Genomic DNA, 8,376 nt, shown 5'->3' with positions numbered 1-8,376 from the left:
TTGGACACTCTAATGCTGTGGCTTAGATTAGCCGACACTATAGTATTTGAGTTCTGATAAAGACTTTTGTTGAAATGTGCTCATTGTCCCTTGACTTCTCAAGATTATCTCAAGCAAGCATTCACCATTCCAGGAAGGAACTAGGGGAATACTTAGGATACTTTAGCAGGGCAAATAATTCTTCAACAATATTATCAACATATATTAAAACAGATGAAAGAAGGTTACAGAACATATCTATAGCACCTTTGAAAAATTAAAAACAATTTTTTTTAAATTAAAGTTTATTGGGGTGACAATTGTTAGCAAAGTTACATAGATTTCAGGTATACAATTCTGAAATACAGTATCTATATCTCACATTGTGTGTTCTCCACCCAGAGTCAGTTTTCTATCCATCACCAAATATTAGACCCTGTTTACCCTCTTCTAGAGCGCCCCTACCCCCTTATCCTATGGTAACTACTAAACTATTGTCTACATCTATGAGTTTTCCTTCATTTGTCTGTCTTGTTCTTTTGTTTTTAGTTTTATATACCATGTATCAGTGAAAGCATATGGTTCTCTACTTTTTCTGTCTGACTTATTTCGCTTAGTAATATAATCTCAAGATCCATCCATGTTGTCACAAATAGTCCTATTTCATCTTTTCTTACCGCCAAATAGTATTCCATTGTGTATATATACCACGACTTCTTTATCCATTCATCTATCGAAGGACATTTTGGTTGTTTCCATGTCTTGGCCACCATAAATAAAGCTGCAATGAACATTGAGCACACATACCTTTATGGATAAATGTTTTCAGATTTTTTGGGTAGATTTTTCAGGAGAGGGATTGCTGGGTCATATGGTAATTCTATTCGTAACTTTTTGAGGAACCTCCACACTGCCTTCCATAACGGCTGCACCAGTCTGCATTCCTACCAACAGTGTATGAGGGTTCCTTTTTCTCCACAGCCTCTCCAACATTTGTTACTATTTGTCTTGTTGATGATAGCCATTCTAACTGGGGTGAGGTGATACCTCATTGTGGTTTTTATTTGCATTTCTCTGATGATTAGTGATGTTGAGCATTTTTTCATATGTCTATTTGCCATTTGTATGTCCTCTTTGGAGAAATGTCTCTTCAAGTCCTCTGTCCAATTTTCAATTGGGTTGTTTGTTTTTTTGTTGTTGAGTTGTATGAGTTCCTTGTATATTCTAGATACTAGCCCCTTATCGGAGGCACTGTTTGCAAAAATCTTCTCCCATTCAGTTGGTTGCCTCTTTATTTTGTCGATTGTTTCTTTTGCTGTTCAGAAGCTTTTAAGTTTGATATAGTCCCATTCATTAAAAATGGTTTTTTAAAAAGGCATAGACCAGTGGGTGCATTCTTTGTATCCATCTATATGGTAAGATGGGCTTTTGGCTTTTAATCAATTCCTACATGAAGGACAAATGATTCAGAGAAAACAATTTTTTCTATGTGTTATTACTGAAACCAACTGTAAAGATCATTTCTGTGATTAATTCACTGACTATTAACATTACTGAATTCCTGATGGTGGATGGAACCTGATGCTGACTCTCTCTCTCTCTCTCTCTCTCTCTCTCTGTCAATAATTATTGATGTAATACCAATATATAGAATGAGGTCATTCTAGTCAGAACACCAATGCTTCCTAATCTATTGATATCTCTCATTCTCCTGTTTCTTCCAACTAGCATGTAAAACACATGTCATGTCCTATGAGGAATCTCATGCCCACAGGCTCTGTTATTCTAAACAGCATAGGAAATAGGAAATCCCAGAGAGCAAAACTGTGCTATGTGAAGTTTATCGCATCACCCGACTCGTAGCATTCTCTTAAACATCATTCTTCCCCCCAAATCCTTATTTCACTTCCACTCTGGGTCCAGTGCCTTCTTCTTTTGAGGATCAGGTTATCTTTATGCTTCTTTGTCAATGCCATCTTCTGACTCCATTTTTTTTTAGCATTTTGACATCAGGCTCAAGATGTTCTATGCGATTTGTGTCATATCCATAAGGTTTTCAAAATGTAATTGGACGATAGATCCGTGAATCTAGCCTTACATTTTATTGATTTTCTAATCCTGGTGTTTTCACTTGTAGATCATGCTCTGTACTTTGTCACCCCCTGGGATTTCTCCATCACTGAAAAGTTAAATGAAAATATCTCAGTCTATGAGTCCAAATCTCTATCCTGCCAGTCCTTCGTTTCTTTATAAGTTTATTCCATTATTTCTTTTAATACAGTGGGGCTTCTAGTCCTTTTCTCACTTCTTTATCTCAAACTTCTGAACCTCTCTTAGTTTCTTGTTCTTCATTACATACCCTAGGCACCATGGTCAATTATATCAACCATTCTCACAGCAAGAGTCACAGTGTCCTTATATCCCACTCTCTTTACATTCTTTTATTTAGTTACGTGATAAGGGAGGCTCTATTCTAAAAATCCCCAAACTTGTGAGCTTAAAATTATGGAAAAATATAAAAGAAGCATAATTACTAATGGTGGTAAATCCAATTAGGTAACAAATGTATTTGTGATACTATATCCAATTAGTTAATAAATCTAATAGATTTCACCTTTACCCTCATTCTTATCCTACTACTTTAAGCTGTTAAATCTAGGCTCAACTCTTGTAATAAGCTTCTCGTTTTTATGTAAGAATCAATCCCAAATATATATATTTTTTATTACAAGAAATTCACCCTTATCTGCCCACTACCTCAAACTCTGCCCCACCTTCCATCATTCTACTTTGTATATATTTTTCCAAAAATCACATCTTTATAGTTCTCTTAAAAATAAGTCACATTGTTAATAACTCCCTATCTATTCAGGAATCTTCTCTCTACTTGGAATGCTCTCTCCAAAAGTGTTGTTACATTGTTATTCAACTTCCCCTCAAACACAACTAAACCCCTTATCTACCTTTGAGACCTCAATACTGTCATCATCATATCTGATGAAAATATTTTAAAGTTTGCCCCTGTTTATTTAATAAGAATTCATACTGGGCTTAGTATGTACTTTAAATGCTGCACTAGCACACTTTGTTTTTTTTTGTGTTTGTGAGTGTGTTTGCATGTAAAATTGAAAACCTCCTTCATTAACATGAGATTCTAGAACATAGACTCTGTCTCGTATTAACCTCTGAAATACTAAGACATAGTTCAGTGCTTGGCAGAGAACAGGAGCCCAAGAAATGGTTACTAAATACACCACATTAATAATTATTGGCTAAGTCAAATTAGTAATATGACATAATTTCCAGGCATGGTAATTTTAAGACCTTTCTAGACATGGTAATAATGGTTTAATGCCATTTTATTATTCAATTTAAACAAATGCAAAGTTTATAATGCACAGTGAGTGAGAAATGCCTTCACAGTGGGTTCCTACAGTGTTTTGCCTCTGAGTGATCCTTTACTAGTGAAGGATTATGCAAATCTCCAATGAGGCTTTGGCCTGGGTCCTACAGGAATCAGATACTTTGTACAGTGCTGTAAATGCCCAACTTCAATTTATGTTTCCAGAATGTATCAGTGTAAAACCTGCTGGTTAGTTGTCCTTACGAAAAGGCAATTTTTCAAACTCGATTGTATTTAAACATAACAGGTGGAAAAATCAACTGTCTCTTATCACTGTTTTTGTCAGTATCAATAGGTTTTTTAACTACTGTCATGCATTCTAATTTAAAATCATGTGCTCCTCCCAAAAATGAGAACTGAGAATGAAAGGCAAGTTTTAAATGTAGCGTGCTTTGCTTTTAGAATTACTGCTGAGTACATAGAAAATGAGATGCTATTTAAAAGTTCAGGAATGTGTCTGATAAGAAATAAAGAGGTCAGAAAATAGTTTCTTCTGATAAGCTTATAATTTAAATATATTTTATGTCAGTAAATTGCCTGGATATTTAAAAAAATATCCAAAATGCGTTTCTCAAAATTTGTTTCCCATACTTGTTGGCTTTGCAAAATTTAACTGTACTTCCCTGTCTCTGAATAAAATTAGCAAAATCCCTAACATAAAAAAGCAAATCGAAATAAAAATATTGATCTTCCCTTCATCTCTCTCTCCCTATATAAGTATGTGTATGTGCACGTGTGTGTGTGTGTGTGTGTGTGTGTGTGTGTGTGTAATATCAATATCTTTTAAAAATGGGCAGGAATATAAGGTAGGTTGCCAATTGCAGATTATTATAGTTTTGTCTTTGCTGTAAGTTTGATAAAATTTGAGGGAAAATACATGAGTATGTTTACATGCTTACAAAGAAGATACGAATTTTGGGGTTTGGTGATTAATGTCTCCTTCTATTTGAGTGACATATTTGGGAAGGAATCCAAGATGTCTGCCTAAGAGATACTAGCTTGCATCATCTTTTGTGAAGGATAAAATTAAGGTTTGCTCATGGAAAGGTTCTCATTATACATATATGTTGCATTCACCTATATTTTCGTTCATTATTTTAAAATATTTACTGGGTCATTTCTATGGGCCAAACACTGTTGAAACAAAGATAAATAAAAATCAGGTCCATCCATAAGAACCTCTGAGTTTACTAGGGGAGTTTTCTACATACACTGTAAGTTGTACAGTAAAGGTTTGACCTAGTTAATTTGGAAGCGTGGGTAAAAGGCACTTAGTGATGCTTTCAGACGCTGCCATCAAGGGAAGAGTATCAGGAAAGTGATGTTTGGTGTTTGAACCCGGCTATTTGAGCAAGGAACACCACTGTAGAAAGAGTCAATGTCATATGCAAAGATATGAAATCGCGAAAGATCAATGTGTCCAGGAAATACCCTTTACTTTGAAGTAACAGAGGAATCTGGCATGTATAAGCTAAGGTAGAAGACAGAGATAGAATGGAAACCAATTAGGTGAAGAAAATTAGTTAAAAAGTATGGGGGGCACTGTGGATAGTGGTACACACAGACATCCTGAGGCAGGGGTCTGATCACGGGAAGCTTTGCATGTCATAGCAACTTATTTCTGATTATCCTATGAGTAAAAACAGCCATGAAAGCATAACTAGCAAAGGAATAGCATGGTCAGATAATAGCGCTCAGATAACTATATGGAGATTGGATTTAAGAGAAGATTGGATTTAAGACCTGAGACAGGGATACTAATTTGCAATTTACAGCGCTGGTCCGGGCAAGTGAGTGTTAGGAAGGGGAAGTGACAATGAAAAAAAAAAAAAAAAAAAGAAGGTAGATTTGTCACGAATGTAAAAGTCATTGTACACAGAGCTTGATGTGTGTGTGTGTGTGTACATGAGGTAGGTGAAGAGGAAGGAGTTGCAGATCTATTTTCCTTGGTCTGTGATTTTAGTGACTGGGTAGAAGATATAGTAGGAATAGTGAGTTTAAGAGATTTAAAAGTGCTTTATGTATTTTCATTTGAGTTTCTAAAGAACTGTTATTAAGGTTACTGTGCTGTTTTTTGGTATACATTTAGGAGGTATCAGTGTAGTCATTAAAACCACAGAGGTGCAGTGTTTATTAATTTTTGATTGTTATTATGGATAACAGTTTTGAGAATCAGAGTAAATCTAGGACTCCTGCATCCAAAATTTTGCATTCAATATCAGAGAAGTCATGTTCCTCTAAGAGTATTCATTGGTCCTTGAATTACATGAAGAAAGGGGAGGGATAGTAATAAATCTCCTAGGGAAACTACTCAGGAAACCATTAAAAACATTGAATTACTTCACTGAAAATGTTTTCTGTAATGAGTTCATCTCAGTTGAATATTTCTCTTAAAGATACATCAACCATTGACTCCATGGATTAATGAATTATTTTGTATATCATGATGTTGCATGTAGAAAAAATAATTTAAAAAAGAAAACAGTGAAAAATGATTTTCAAAGTCAAGGGACTGTTTTTATTTTGTCATAAATTATAAGATCTTCAAGAAAATGCAGTGTTAACTTGTCCGAAGTCTGAGCTACATTTTTTAAAGTGTACATAAATAATAGTCCTCTTTGATGCTTAATTAAGACTTTTGGCATGGCCACCCCCATCAAGCTCCCTGCCGATATAAAACAATTTACTCCCTAGCTAAAAAGAGCTCTGGCTAAATTGAAATTGACAGACAATGAACCAGTGATTGGAAAAGTTTATAGAATTCCATGCCCCAATTTTGTTAATGAAGGTATACATCATGTCCAGCTGGTACATTATTTGTGAAGCCAGGGATGGATGCTTCCAGTTTCTATAGCTGGTGCTGGGCTCTATCATTTAGTCAGTAAAGAGACAACATGTGCCATCATGGTAGTGGGGAATCCTGGACCCTGGGACAGAATTGGTCCAGGATGAGTGTCTACCAGTTGCTAGGTCTCCTTGTTTCACCACCCTCTCCCCACTGCATTCTAGTTTTCTTAATTAAAATAGCATTTCCCAAATACCGTATGTCAGACACAACACTAAGTGAGCAAGGAGGTACAAAAGCTGAGAGTAACATTTTTAGGTGACATTATCCCTCCTGTTCAGTTCATTTAACACAGAGAGTCATCTCTTTCCATAACTACATTATTGCCATTTTCTGGCTTGGAGAATCTAACATTTCAGTACATCTTTTTTTTTTTTTGGTACAATATCTCTGTCAATTAAAATGCAGTGATCTGTAAATAAGAGAAAAACCTTATGAACAGTGGAAAAAAATAAGTACTTTTAATTTTGCTCATTAAAAGTCCTGTGGAAGGGATTTTAGAGATAGTTCAAGGATGGCCATAACAAACCGGAAGTGGTGCTGACTTTCAAAGGCAGGCGACACCAGCACTTGTCTCAATATCTAAATACCACCATATGAATAAAAAATAACATTTTAAACTAATTTTAATTAAGTTTAAATGTAATGTATACATTTATAATTCTTCATTGTATTTATTGCTCTGATAAATGTTAAGCTGATTTAAACATCTAATCATGTCAGGCTTTATGCACTGATGCAACATTTATAGATTTACGTAACTTTTTAAATTGGGGTGCATTTATCAAGAAGGTAGAGAGTAGTCACATAGATAGGCAAGAAACCCTTACTTCTTATTGAGAGAAACAAAACATATATATTGACAACTAGTGGAGCATATAACCTTATAGTACAGACTTAATCTGAAAATAATATAGTGTGTACTTAAGGAAGATTGCTTCGCTTTTATTTCTAGGAGGTTTAGTGAGAGTATTTATACTTAGTCTACTATTTGTGTCCAAGAACCTTTGTGCATATTGTATATTATACTTAGCCATATTTTATATTACTTTATTATCACTAAACTTGTTTATATGTTATCTGTGATAAACACCAGTAAAATCTGAATGAAAAATTACATGCATATTCTAAACATCCAATTACTAAGTTTTAGCTAGTCAGTCTAATGGTGGTTATTGTAAACACTGTATCATAATATTGCGCAAAGAAGAATAAAGCTTGCCAGTCAATTTCTGTGTAGACAAGAGGAGCTATATAAATTTTGTACTGCAGAGTAATGTTCCAGTTTAGTACATCTAACCCAGAAGACAGCAGCAATCATAACTTGAAGCTCTAGAATCAAATAGCTGAATTGTAATTGCTGTTTGAACTTGGGAAAAGTTACTTAATTTTCCTGTGCCACAGTTTCCTCTTCAGATAACGGGGAATAAATCCTCATTATTTTTTTCTAAGAATTCAAGAAGCTAATAAACATGAAATTCTTAGCACAGAACCTGGCACTAGGTAGGCCCACGGTCACTCTTAGCCATTATTCATTAGCTCATTAACCATATCATGTTGTCACTGGCATTAAGAAGACCTGGGCCTTGTATGTTTCTTTCTTTTTTTATTTTTTTATTTTTATTGAGATATAATTAACATAAAACACCTCATTATTTTCAGGTATACAACATGATGATTTAATATGGTTACATATTGCAAAATTATGACCAGAATAAGTCTAGTTAACACCCATCACCATGCATAGTAACAAATATAATTTTCTTCTGATGAAAACTTTTCAGGTCTTCTCTGTTAGCAACTTTCAGATATGCAATAAAGTATTGTTTTACTATTGCATCTCAGGACTTATTTTATAATTGGAAGTGTGTACCTTCTGACCTTCATCTTTTTTTTTTTTTTAATTCTGGTTTCAGTATGTATAAAAAGTAAATAATAATCCCTGCTTTTTCCACTGCACAGGTTTACTTTGAAAAGCAAATATAATAATGGATGCTGGACGCAGTGAGGTGTAGTGAAAAGAACTAGGCTTTAGAGCTAGACAGATGGTGTCTCAATTCCTTGTTCCTGGATTATTTCCTCACAGAGCATCTTGAATGAGATTGTTAAAATGCAAACTTGATTTTATCATTGTCCACTACAACTTTTA

The sequence above is a fragment of the Rhinolophus sinicus genome, chromosome 1 (genome assembly GCF_057876585.1).
Source record: "Rhinolophus sinicus isolate RSI-liver-muscle chromosome 1, RSI-T2T, whole genome shotgun sequence".
NCBI lineage: Eukaryota > Metazoa > Chordata > Mammalia > Chiroptera > Rhinolophidae > Rhinolophus > Rhinolophus sinicus.
Note: the sequence above shows the minus strand (reverse complement) of the source record.